At 33.0% G+C, this 12,642-nt stretch overlaps 1 long non-coding RNA gene across 2 annotated transcripts; it reads right to left on the minus strand.

The window, feature by feature from the left end:
- Positions 1 to 3,066: 3,066 nt before the first annotated feature.
- Positions 3,067 to 6,772, minus strand: LOC147480321 (uncharacterized). 2 transcript variants are annotated; one of them, XR_015204850.1, is made up of 3 exons: positions 6,610 to 6,772; positions 5,612 to 6,496; positions 3,067 to 5,483 (listed from the first exon to the last, which is right to left on the minus strand). It is a non-coding gene; the product is annotated as an uncharacterized LOC147480321 (long non-coding RNA). The 2 variants fall into 2 exon arrangements; XR_015204849.1 differs by having other exon boundaries at positions 3,067 to 6,496.
- Positions 6,773 to 12,642: the final 5,870 nt, after the last annotated feature.

Consider the following 12,642-nt stretch of genomic DNA (forward strand, 5'->3'; position numbering starts at 1 on the left):
ATTTGATCATTTTTTTCATTGAATAATATAACATGCACTCTTTTGAGAAAATGGAATTGTTGTAATTTTTAGTTTCATTTCAATTTTGTGTTGTAGGATGAATTTTACTGTTCTTGGAGTTATATCCTACAAAAATTTGACTCTCGCGAGTCGTATTGGTTCGTCTTCTTCAATTATCGATGTCAAAAATGAGATTTCGACGAATTTCCCTTGCATACATGTTATCGCCTGTATTGGTAGTAAGGGTGATTCTTTTTATGGCTACATTGATGAAGGATATATGGTGATCGCGTTCAGGCAATGCTACTCACATTCTATCAAGCCAGTTCCGAATGGTTTTATGCCAAGATGCATGCCTGATTCTCCTGCGGTTTATCCGTGTAGTCCGAAGATTGGTCCTGGTAGACCCAAGAAGAAAAGAATTGAAAGCACAGGTGTGATTCGTTAGTCTATGATCAGTTTTGATGTTCTCGGCAAACCATATGTTTTTAGTTGTTTTAATTGAGATTTTTAAGTTTGGTCTTTTGACATTTATTAATGAGAAATTGATATTCATTGTATACTTTTATGGAATGTTGATACTCATTTGAGATTATTCACTAGTCAGTTTGTTTTATTTTTCATTTGTTATAATGAAATTTATAGTCTGTAAAATTATTCATGTTGTAGGCGTAATTGACAGTGCAACATTCATGTTGCAGTCTGTTGCAGTCGTAATTGAGAGTGCAACATTCATGTTGCAGTTGTAATTGATAGTGCAACATTCATGTTGCAGTCGTAATTGAGAGTGCAACATTCTTGTTGTAGTTGTAATTGATAGTGCACCATTCATGTTGCAGTCTGTTGCAGTCATAATTGAGAGTGAAACATTCATGTTGCAGTTGTAATTGAGAGTGCAACATTCATGTTGCAGTCTGTTGTAGTGGTCATTGAGAGTGCAACATTCATGTTGCAGTTATAATTGAGAGTGAAACATTCACTATGATGCCCACCAACACAACAAAACATTGTAACCCCTATTGGACAAGGATACCATTCATAACAACAATCACAATTCACAAGAATGAACCTAAGCACAAATTCTCAAGAAATGATGAAACAGAAGCCTTAGTACCACAACCTTTCATCAATTTAGGCATAAAAAAGTAACCAAACTTTACAATTATGCTAACATTTTCTTAACTGCCATCATTCCAATTCAAGATCCATAACCATCATCAATTATAACTGGTTACAGAAATTTACGCCAATAACACCAGATTGGCATTGTAATCAAACCATCTCATATCTGAACTAGGTAAAACGAATGAAGAAATCAACCAAAATAGAGAACACCATAAGCCCTAATTTCATTCACAAAAGATCTAACTCTGATTCATAGGTTCCAAATCAACTATATATTACATCGACACCATTAACATTGAAACATTCTAATACTAAATACTAAAGACAGAAACATTGAAACATTGAAACAAACCCTAAACAAACATCTTCAAGAACTAGTAAATTTGGTAACCGCCTTGGTGCCTTCAGAAACGGCATGCTTAGCCAATTTAATAAGAAGAACAAGACGAACAGTAGTCTGAATCTCCCGAGAAGTGATGGTGGGCTTCTTGTTGTACCTTGCAAGCCTTGAAGATTCCTGGGCCAGCTTCTCAAAGATATCATTAATGAAACTGATGAGGTATCAAACTGATAGCACTAATAAGAAATTTTGTATGCCTTCAAAACTGACCAAACATCAATATTTTCTTTTATTGTGGTCTTAACATTCATCCTATTTTTAATAAAGACACTAAAAAGATTTGCAAACGGTGTATCCATCATTTTTTCCTTATGCACTTCCGTTATATCAGCTCTAATCAAATCCATAATATCAATCATTGACTTTAAACTGGACCTATAATTCAACAACTCGCTTTTCACCAAATTTTCTTTACCTTTCTCCTCTATCTTTTCTTTGCCTTTCGTTTTTGGGTTTTTGCTCGTTGAGGTAGTTGCATCTTTAGTTTGTTTCGGAAGGCTCAGTTTAGATTTAGTGGCCTTCCTTTGCTGCGTAACCTGAAAGAAAACTAATGAATTAGTAGCTTGTTGCAACCAATTACGACTGCAACATGAATGTTTCAGTGTGTTTTTTTACTACAACATGGATGTTTCAGTGAAAAACATGCCTCAAAACTCAAACAAACATCACCAATTTAAACCTCAAACAACACTCATGTTGCATTTGACCCAAAATACTCATGTTAAAGTGGGATTTGACACTGCAACATCTATGTTGCATTGGGATTTGATAGTGCAACATCCATATTGCAGTGGTAAGTGACAGTGCAAATGAAAATCTAAGTATATTCGATGCAACACTCATGTTGCAGTGAATACATTCAACACACTTTAACCAATTTTTCATAAAATGAAAATCCTAATATATCAAAATTGTGAAACTATCAATGATTTTGTTTACTAAAATGGAGTATTTGCTTGTGTTAATTATCAAAACTCTTCTTCATTAATTTGATCACAAGTTTTTTTTATAGCATATGAAAATATTTGCCGCGAGATAACAAAATTATAGCTCGATTGTATATTTTTTTTGTCATGGTTTTGGTGTTGTTCTTGGAGTGTATAAAGAAACTTTAAAGAAGAAAATGAAGTATCCATATGTCATGTGTGTTCAATATGCAAAATTTGAAGTAAAAAAAAAAACACAAAAAATATGCCATCGAGCTAACCACTTAATAAGCTCGCCATGGGATTGTGCGATCTCGCGGCAGTTGTTTGCCATGGGATATGAGATCTCGCGGCAACTGCCTGCCGTAGAACTATGGACATGTGGGGTGTAAAAGGATATATAAGAAATAACCATTATTGTTTTACTTTTTGTCAAAGGGGTGCTAGTCCCATTTATCGGGGTGCCAATACCGCGCCCCTTGTTTAATAGATAGACAGTTTCCTTAAATCAGCCCTATAGAATATGTAATAGCCATCTCACCAATAGTAACCACTTAATAAGCTCAGTGTGAACCAAGAAAGTGCTACCACTAACCTATCCATATTCACCCCGTCTTGAGATAAAATTACGTCAGACGCATTGTACATAATTATGCAGATTAGACACGTTGTACATATAAAATTGTATAGAGGTTACATAAGTTTCAATATTAGCTCCTCTCTAATCACAATTACATGATATTGGCTCAATTGTTTGTTTGTTGTTGAGTTACATTGCTATCTTGAATCTCATGCTCCATAGCACTACCATCCCTAGTACATCTGCATTCTCATAAGTCATATCATAGTTCTCAAAATCCTGTACAGTTTTCATATTGAAATAGTATTGTAATTTTAAAAATCTAAGAAAATTTGCATGTAGAAATTAATAGAAAAAAAATACTTTTAATGAAGTAAAGGAGAAACAACTTGTCGTTCTCTATTTGAAAAAAGTACAATACTATTGTTTGAAGTCCAACACAATTCGGCCATAACAATACTCTCAAATTTGGTCCGCCTTACATCAGCACAAAGGTCACCATGTTGACCATGGTACCTACCATAGCAACAATCGACAAATGCTTGATATTGGAGTTCTTCCTTTAACGAATTTGAAATTTTCAACTTCCAACTCTCAATCGACCGTCAGCCTTGTATCCTATTACTTTACCTTCATCTATGATGTTATGCAAGAAAGTAGATTATTTCAACTCTCTATTTAGCTATTCAACATTTTAAACGCACCACTCATAAGTGCTATTCAAACCATTAAACTATTCAAACATTAAAAAAAAATCTCTAAGAACATTAGTACTGACTTGTGACTTGTAGGAGTGAGAGAGTTGACATGTATGAAGTTGATCCATTGACCTCCGAATATCAGTATGCAACTAAATCCAGGTTTATAAGGCTAGAAACCTTCACGAAACTAAATTGACCTCATATTTTTGGCATATCAAACTTTTAAAAGGACTAGGAAGAAGAACGACCAAAAAAATGCCAACAAACCCATTTAGCTAGTCAACATTTTGAACGCACCACTCAACAGAAACCATTAAACTATTCAAACATTTATTAAAAAAAAAATCTCTAAGAACATTAGTACTGCTGACCTATAGGAGTGAGAGAGTTAACATGTATCAAGTTGATTAGTAACCATGTTTATAAGGCTAGCAACCTTTCATGAAACAAAATTAACTTCATATTCTTCGTAAATCAAACTTTAAAAAGACTACAAAGAGGACCGTTTAATAAAAATTCAATTTCACACATGAACGAAACAACCAAATTAAAACATTGGAAAAGTAAGGAGGATTACCTGCACGTGAAATTCCACTAATAAAAGCAACCCAAAGAGCACCACCCCAAACGGTGGAGAAACTTGATATGAGAGTGATGGGAACCTTTGGATAATACCCATTGTAACCATCTTAAAGGAACATATAATTAACAATAGAGTAAAGTTGTCAGTCGTGTAACTAATTTGACTTGGTCATCTATGTTCCAAAAGGTGCAATTAATGTTCTCAAAGTGTTCAGTTAAGCAAGAATATATGCATTTAAACTAAAGTTTATCTATGTCTATAATCTGGTCTACAATAAAATCAATGTATGTCAAGAGACCTGCTTTGAGCTTTCAGAGCGAATAAGGAAATCGTCTGAGATGAACAGTGAAAAAGGATGATCAACAACCACGTTTGCCATAATGCAAGCACAATTAGGTGAGTTCAGAATTTCATAATTGAGCACATATAAGCTAAAACTTGTATATAGGGCTTCAATGCTAGGTTATTGGTGAATATTAGGTCTTGAAGTTAGCCCATGACTAAAGAGCTTCAATGTGCTCCTTGTTACTACTTTCCAAAAACAATTATTGTATATTTTATACTATTCATTAATCATAAATTACCACTTTGCCCATAGCCAAAATCCTTAGGATGCATATGAGTTTAATTACTTGTGAAACAATTTGAACCAAATGAACCCGGAGGAGTTCTCAACAAAAAATTAAGAATGACAAAATAAAACATCAACAAAAATATTGCTTGAGAACATTACCAATGTAAGAGAATAAAACCATTGAAAGCGTGAGATTTAAACCATATCAAAGATTCATACGTTCATTTCAATAAAGACATTAGACAATCCAATACACAAAATGTTAAGCAAACAACCAAAATAAAGAGAATCAAATAAAACAATCTAGTAAAATGGTTCATACACAATTATTAAATTTGAATTATAAGTCAGACAATGACCTACTTAAATCGAAAGAGCAAAAATATATATATATATAAGAATAAAAAAAAAATGTGAAGACACCACAAATTATTCATATTTTCCAAAACAAATCGATCAACTAACCACCAACACAACAAATTGTAGACAAAATTGTAAAAAATTTAGTTCAACTTTACCACATATATCCTAGATCCCAAATTTTCCTATAGCCATGCTTTTGCAGTTCAATCTAGTGCAGTTGAAATAAATAAGCTGTGAAAGAAATGCATAAAATACTCGTAAGTACAAACACATAGCCTAAGAAAATTAGAAATGCACCCTTTTGACTATATAACACAATGCACACACACTGTATGTATGATCTACTTGTGAACTATTACCTGAATATTTTCGTACAGAATAAACAAAAGCCTCATGACCTTCAAAAGTATACTGCTTGTCCCAGTAGCTACACCCATCCAAAAGTTGGCACTACGGGCATCAACTCCAAGGAAAAGAAAATTGAAACTTTCCGTGTAACCCAAATTATCAAAACTTAGAACTTTATAGTTCTATGAAAGAAAAGACTTGGAGCAAACTTAATAGCAGTGATGTTATATCGACTGAAACGTGTGTTGCCATCAGTTAGTAAGATCCTCACATTAACCCTACAAAAAAAAAGGTTTTAATAATCCAAAACATAATCATTCAGCTACATATATTGATACCATGTACTGATGATTGAGTTTCAGTTGCCATTGATCTCCTCAAAGTCATGGCTCTCCTAACTTCCTTCTTCCCAGTCAATACTGCAACAAAACCATTATCGGTGCATGTGGCTGAGTTTTAGAATTTTCACCACTAAATACTAAGCTCTTGCGGTTCCTGTAGATTATTATCAAATAGACATATGTAGAACATATTCACAACAACCGTTATAGGAAGTCAACATGGTAACTAAACTTGATGTAGCCATACCTATATTTGAAAGGCTAGCAACTGCCACAGTTCACCCAAATAATGCGCGCACTGCCGCACTTTATGGGAACTGAAATTCACCTTGACTGATTATGTAGTAATACATTCTAGAAGAAAAACTTGAATTGACTGATATCTGAACATGAAACCCCAGATTGATAGGAAAACAATTAATTACATGTCATTAGGGTAAAGAGAACCTACAAAGAACTTAGCGTTGACACTTCATGAGCAACCTCAGTCATACTCTGAGTCATTTAAGTCGTATCATTGATCATTCGTAGACGATATATTTAGAATGATCACCCCTTCAAAAAAAAAGTAAATAAAAAATGAAAAATGAAAACAATACAATTTCTTATTAATCATGGTGCCACTGAAAGACATTAGTCAATTTTTAGTAAAATGAACATGTACATACCTAAGTTTGATCAAATACTATGGATCTATGACTTTCTCATTGGGTTGAGCTCCAATTTCTAGCTATAGGAAAGTGTTCTTCATGGAATCTCTGACTTTATTTCTTACTGTAAAGAATTTGTTCCTCACTGGTCCCTCAAAGCAGTCAATGGCCTTGTCTTTTAATTTTCACGTACATGATAAGTGTTGTCATTTTTAAAATGTAAAGAAGTCACAGTGACATTGTTAACCCCAGTAAACTGAGAACTATACAATATACTGACGAAGAAAATCCTGTATGGTACACTTATTATGATTGTGCCTTTGATGGCTTAGATGTTCCATAAGGAGTCCATGAAAAGAAAGAAAGAACAAATTAAAGTAGTTGAAAAAAGGTGTTGCCAATGGGATGAACCTAAGGGGTTAAAGTTTTTGTCAAGGTCCCTACTCTCTTTTATCCCCTAATATAGCATAATTAACCATTAATTTGTTCAAGCATGTGAATAGTTTGTGTATAGAATAAATCAAGATGTCTAAATATAATACACTAAATCGGATAAATCATCATCTCTCAATTTTTTCTTTGATCTACCTTGGCCAATCTTATAATAGAAAACTTAAAGAGATTGCAACGACCCAGAAATTATATAAGTAGTCAAAAACCAAATTACCTATTTGTTTTGGAACCATAGAAAATAACCAAATCTAAAGGAACCTTCATCGGAATTGCGTCACTTGCGCTATTCCAAGTTCGTGCATTCATTGTGTTAGCACACTATTAAAAAGGAAATGAAAAACGATTTGGAAAAAAAATTGGGAACAAATAATAAAGTAAGGATAAGTTGAAGGTGTAGAAACTGATAAGTACCCAAAACTGTAGTTTAAACCCCTTAATAGTATTACATTTAGACCAATTATGTTTATAATAAATAAGAGTTAGTATTATATATATATTTTTGTGTATTTCAGGTCTTGAAGCTGTTTATATGCTTAAAGACGACATTTTGCATGGAAAATGAGTCAAGATGATTGCTAGAAGAGTTATATGTTTAAAGCCTAAGAATCAAGAAGAAAAAGCCTTTTCAAGCCCAGTGAAAGCTGGGAAATCAAAGTTAATTCGGGTAGAAAAAGGACAAAAAGCCATCAGAACTTCAAAATGAACAGCTCGAAACGAGCTTTCCAATGGACCCAACTTTGCTCTAATTAGAGCTGTAAAAGTGGACAAAAAGGGCACTGAAGTATTTTCCAGTAGCATTGGCTTTTTTAGACTTAACCTAATGGACTTTGAACTCATATTAGAGGCCCAAAGTCCCCTTTCTAGGCCTATGCCCGAAAATATGACATAATCCTCTCCCATATAAAGAGGATTAAGGCTAACCTATCAAGATATAGATGTTAGATAGAAACCCTACTTTAGAAAAAGATAGTTAGGTCTAGTTAAGTAGTTTTGTAGTGTAGCCTCCATTAAACCTTCTTTAATAAAAGCTTTAATTATATTCAATTCTTCTCTTTACTTTAATGTCTTTAAACTATTTTAATATAGAACATCCAATGACACAAGGATAAACCCTCAAATAGAAGGGGTTTATGAAGCCACGTGAGAATGATTAGTAGTTAACGTAGTGGCCATTAGTTAAAGCGTTTCAAGTTCATCGTTGGGAGAGTTAATTTAGAGATAAATCTCACAACGGTGAACTAGAGATTAGAAATCAAAGAGATTTGTGGGGGTGCTCATCTCTCGTGCTAGTGAAGCCATGATTAGAGATAACTTGGTGTTCACTAGGGATTAAAACAAGCAATTTGACAACTAAATTAATGGTCAATCGAATTGTGTGGTGGATTGCCCCTCTCTATATCTTTCTCTCATCATTTAAATCATTGTTTTAACATCTTAGTTTACTTTTTTCATAGCATAATATTACTCTCATTAGTGAATAGCTTTATTTATTCTAGATTCGTTTTTAAGTATGTGCAAACAAGAGTGGATTGAACACGATTACTCCCTATATCATATGAAATTAGAGAGTAGTATAATATATTGATAAGCATGATTAGTACTGTTTAAAACACTGTTCACATGCATAATCAATTAATTTCTTATCAGAAACCAAACCACACACACACACACACACACATATATATATAACTACGAAGGGTTTCAATGTTTCATTTTTGATACATTATGTAGGCCGGATTTTGTTCTAGGCTTCAAACAATAAGGAAAATGATAAGCAATAAAGAATTATGCAAGACATTTATGCTTTAAGAGAGGAAGGTCTTGAGTCCACACTACAACAGTTGCTAATGTAGTGTGGACTTACATACATATGGTATTCATAATAGTCACCAAGATATTCAAGTCACAAAATGCATAGGTAATTAAAACCACCATTGTGGAAGCGAAAAGTAGCGTACCTTTAGTGTACAAATGTTGATGGCATTACAATTCAGATTGAAGATTATACATACCTGAAATAAATGGAAGTCAACTACAAACAATTAACAAATGAATTCAAAGCAGGCAGAGTTTGCGAAAAAACTTGTGTATAATAAAAACCTCGGCTAATAGTTCTTAGTCCAGCTCTAGTAATCCTAAAGATAGCCAGGAGTGTGACAAAGATAAATCATTCAAGTGGAGTCTAAATTGGGACCTCTACACTATGCATCCTATAAATAAATAACGCAAGGAAATATAAATAAATATAACAACTACATTTTTTGAACATATTAGTAAAGAAATGTGTACATATAATGAATAAAGATAAAAATGATCATAAAACAACAACGTACATCACCAAAGCAATCCAACGCCAAATGAAAATGAAAATAAGGATTTTAAGACCAAAATTCTTATTTTAAAGTTAACCAGCCACATGAACTCCTTCCAAATTAATATCTGAACTTCTTTCAACAGCACCATGCATCTCCCTCTTGTTTTGTTTGAGTAATCCAACAAACTCCAAAAAGAAAACATATAAGAACATCAGCACAATAGGAACTCCAAACACCCATTTCCATCCAAAACGATTTGGAATATAATCTATGACAATCATTGAAATTAAAATTGAAAGTCCAATTGATGCATAGTACCAACTTAAGTAACTTTGCAAGATTTATAGCTTAAATTAATTGCTAACCTTTGAAGCAAAAGTGCCTTGAGGCCATTTGAACAACCCATCCACCATTTGTCATGTTTGATAACATTCGTCTTCCATGGCCTGCATTAGAATTCATACATCAAAATACAACAAACCAACAATTTCAAACTTTACACACATAGCTTAAACCACCCTCATATCACTTCAAGCTTCAAAGTATTTGAAGCCTAAAATTAGAACTAACGACCCCTGATTACCTTATCAACATATTATTCGCACAAACCCAATCAATATCAAAGACTTGAATTTCTATAGGCACATACCAATCATGTGTTTCACTATTTCAAGGTCAAAAGAGCAATTACATACCAATGAAAATAAATCCTAAAATCAAAATCTACCCAACATTTAGGAGATTATAATTAGGGAGTTGCTTCTTATATTGCATTGCCAACATTTTCATTTCCTTAATCGCTTTGCGTTCTTCAACATATATTCTATCGAGTGTCTCCTCCAATCATATCCCTTCCTACCTTGGGAAAACTTAAATAGAGAACTAACTATGCAACAAATCAATGAATTACAATCTTTTACTTTTGATCCCATCCAATGAACATATGAGCTAATATGTTCAATACAAATTAGCCAATAGGAAAAATCCTAATGTGAGAACTAACCTAAGTACTGTGCTCAAGATGTATGTCAAGATAACTAATAATCTCGATCATTCAAACACAAACTCTAGCCAGTGAAAGATTCTATTGGAATTGGATCCACAACGTCCCTCAAATTGCTCATCTTCATTCCTGATACTGTGATACAGTTGGAATCCAAACTTTGCAAATTACAGACTCTAAGTGTCAACATGAATAGAATTTAGAAAGTTATCATAGTTCAAAGTTTTAGGGTAATGTGCATATCAATTCTAGAATACATTATTCATGGTGTAACATCCCAAAACAAAGAGAGCAATACATGGGATATGATGCGTTTAGAGCTATGTTCAACACACTTCAGCAATGCCACTTAAAAATCTCTTACATATATAAATCGTAGTACTGGCCTACTAGGACCGATGTGTTATAAAGTGAGATCAGATTTGGCTCAATAACAACCAAAATCTACAATGGACACAAACAACACTTAGCGCCACAAAATTCTAAATACCTATTCTAGTTAGCAACTAAATAAGATCTATAACTATATTGTATAATAAGACGTCTCTTTCTCACGTGAGGCTTCTTAGTCAATATAATTTTGCAAAGTTAACATTCAAAATCTGCTTGGTCTATGCTGATTACTATATCAAAAACATCATTTTGTGTTTTATTGACACCCTCAAAGCAAGAGCAGATTGATTATACAATAATGAATCTGAAATTTGACCAATATATATGGATTAATTATGGCAAAACAATAAAACTAACCTATGAAGCAGAAATAGATGCATGGCAATGGTCTCTCTCTATAAAGATATATACCCGAACAACAAATCTGCATAATGGAGAAAAAGAAAAAATTGACCAAACAATGATAACAAATGGAGCACCTTTCTGGTTGTATTATTTTGTAAAACCAAACTAACTTCAACTTTAGAATGCCTATGGAACTCGATCTCACATGCATTATTGGTGGTGTGCACTAAACATGATAGTATAATATAAGGTGTAATGTAATGTAACATTCTCAACAACTTCATAATCATATACAAAAAGAAGGAGAAAAAAATTTCATGCATTACTTCCATAAAACTAATGATGGAAGAACAAAGCAAAGAAAAAATTAGCTACCTTGAGATTATGTGTAGCGAAACATCAATTTCCTTAAATTAGTTTGCATTGTTGAATAGACATGCAGTTTCCTTAAATCAACCTTATAGGATATGTAAAAGTCATATAAGCAATAGCAATAACCACTAAATAAGCTCAGTGTAAACCAATAAAGTGCTTTCACTGATCTACCCATATTCGCCTCGTCTTGAACTCAGCCAAATGCTAGGGGTAACAAAACTCCACATCAATAGTCAATAGAGAAAATGCTGGAGAAGAAGTAACAAAAAAAAAAAAAAAAAAATCAAACCCGGGGTTTATTATTTTGAAAGTATACTGAACCAAATATATGTCTACAACTGCAAGTTATGCAACAAATTTAAGCACTCAAGTTCTAATCAAATCTAAGTCTCAAATTAAATACTAAATACAATGAAATGGAAATGGAAATTGCACCCACAGTACATGGGAGAAATCTATAAGTCAAACAAAAAAAAAAAATACAATGATCATACACTCTGCACAACCACTTGAAACGAAAAAAAAATCCAAAATAAAAATAATAAAAGGCACCACGTAGCACGATCATGCTTGAAATAGATTCAATAAAAGAATTCATATTCATATAAAAAGTAAAATGAAAACGGTCAATAAAGGATATATTTGATTTGATTTCTAATCTACCTTATAGTCTGGATGTAAACACAAAACATGGAACCTGACATTCAATTATAAAGGGACCAATAGACATAAATCTTAAGCATGAAGGAAATAACATAAGAGAATATAATCATATTATGAATTGAAGATCAATATATGTATCAGAAAACAAAAGGTACTTAAGTAATAACAATATCTAATTAGTTGTCTACTTAACTTTTCTTCACCTGTATAGGCCAAAGCAGAAAACTTTACGATCCTTGAGTAATATAATAATAACTCATACTAATACCATGTTTAAGGATGGAGATTTATGCTTTTGAAGGAGGGCCGGGGAGCAAGGTCGCAAGGGATACTCTGTTAAACAAATTAACTATGAAAACGATTTTGTACGGGTTAATATTAGTTTCTCCATTCAAGAGATCTATTATTATTAGTATTTACTTTTCTATTGCTTCCAACTAAGTGCCAAAAATCATCATAACTTCACACTATAAGGTACTCCTAGTAAGTCTTACTGGATAGAAG

This window comes from Coptis chinensis, chromosome 8 (genome assembly GCF_015680905.1).
Source record: "Coptis chinensis isolate HL-2020 chromosome 8, ASM1568090v1, whole genome shotgun sequence".
NCBI classification, from domain to species: domain Eukaryota; kingdom Viridiplantae; phylum Streptophyta; class Magnoliopsida; order Ranunculales; family Ranunculaceae; genus Coptis; species Coptis chinensis.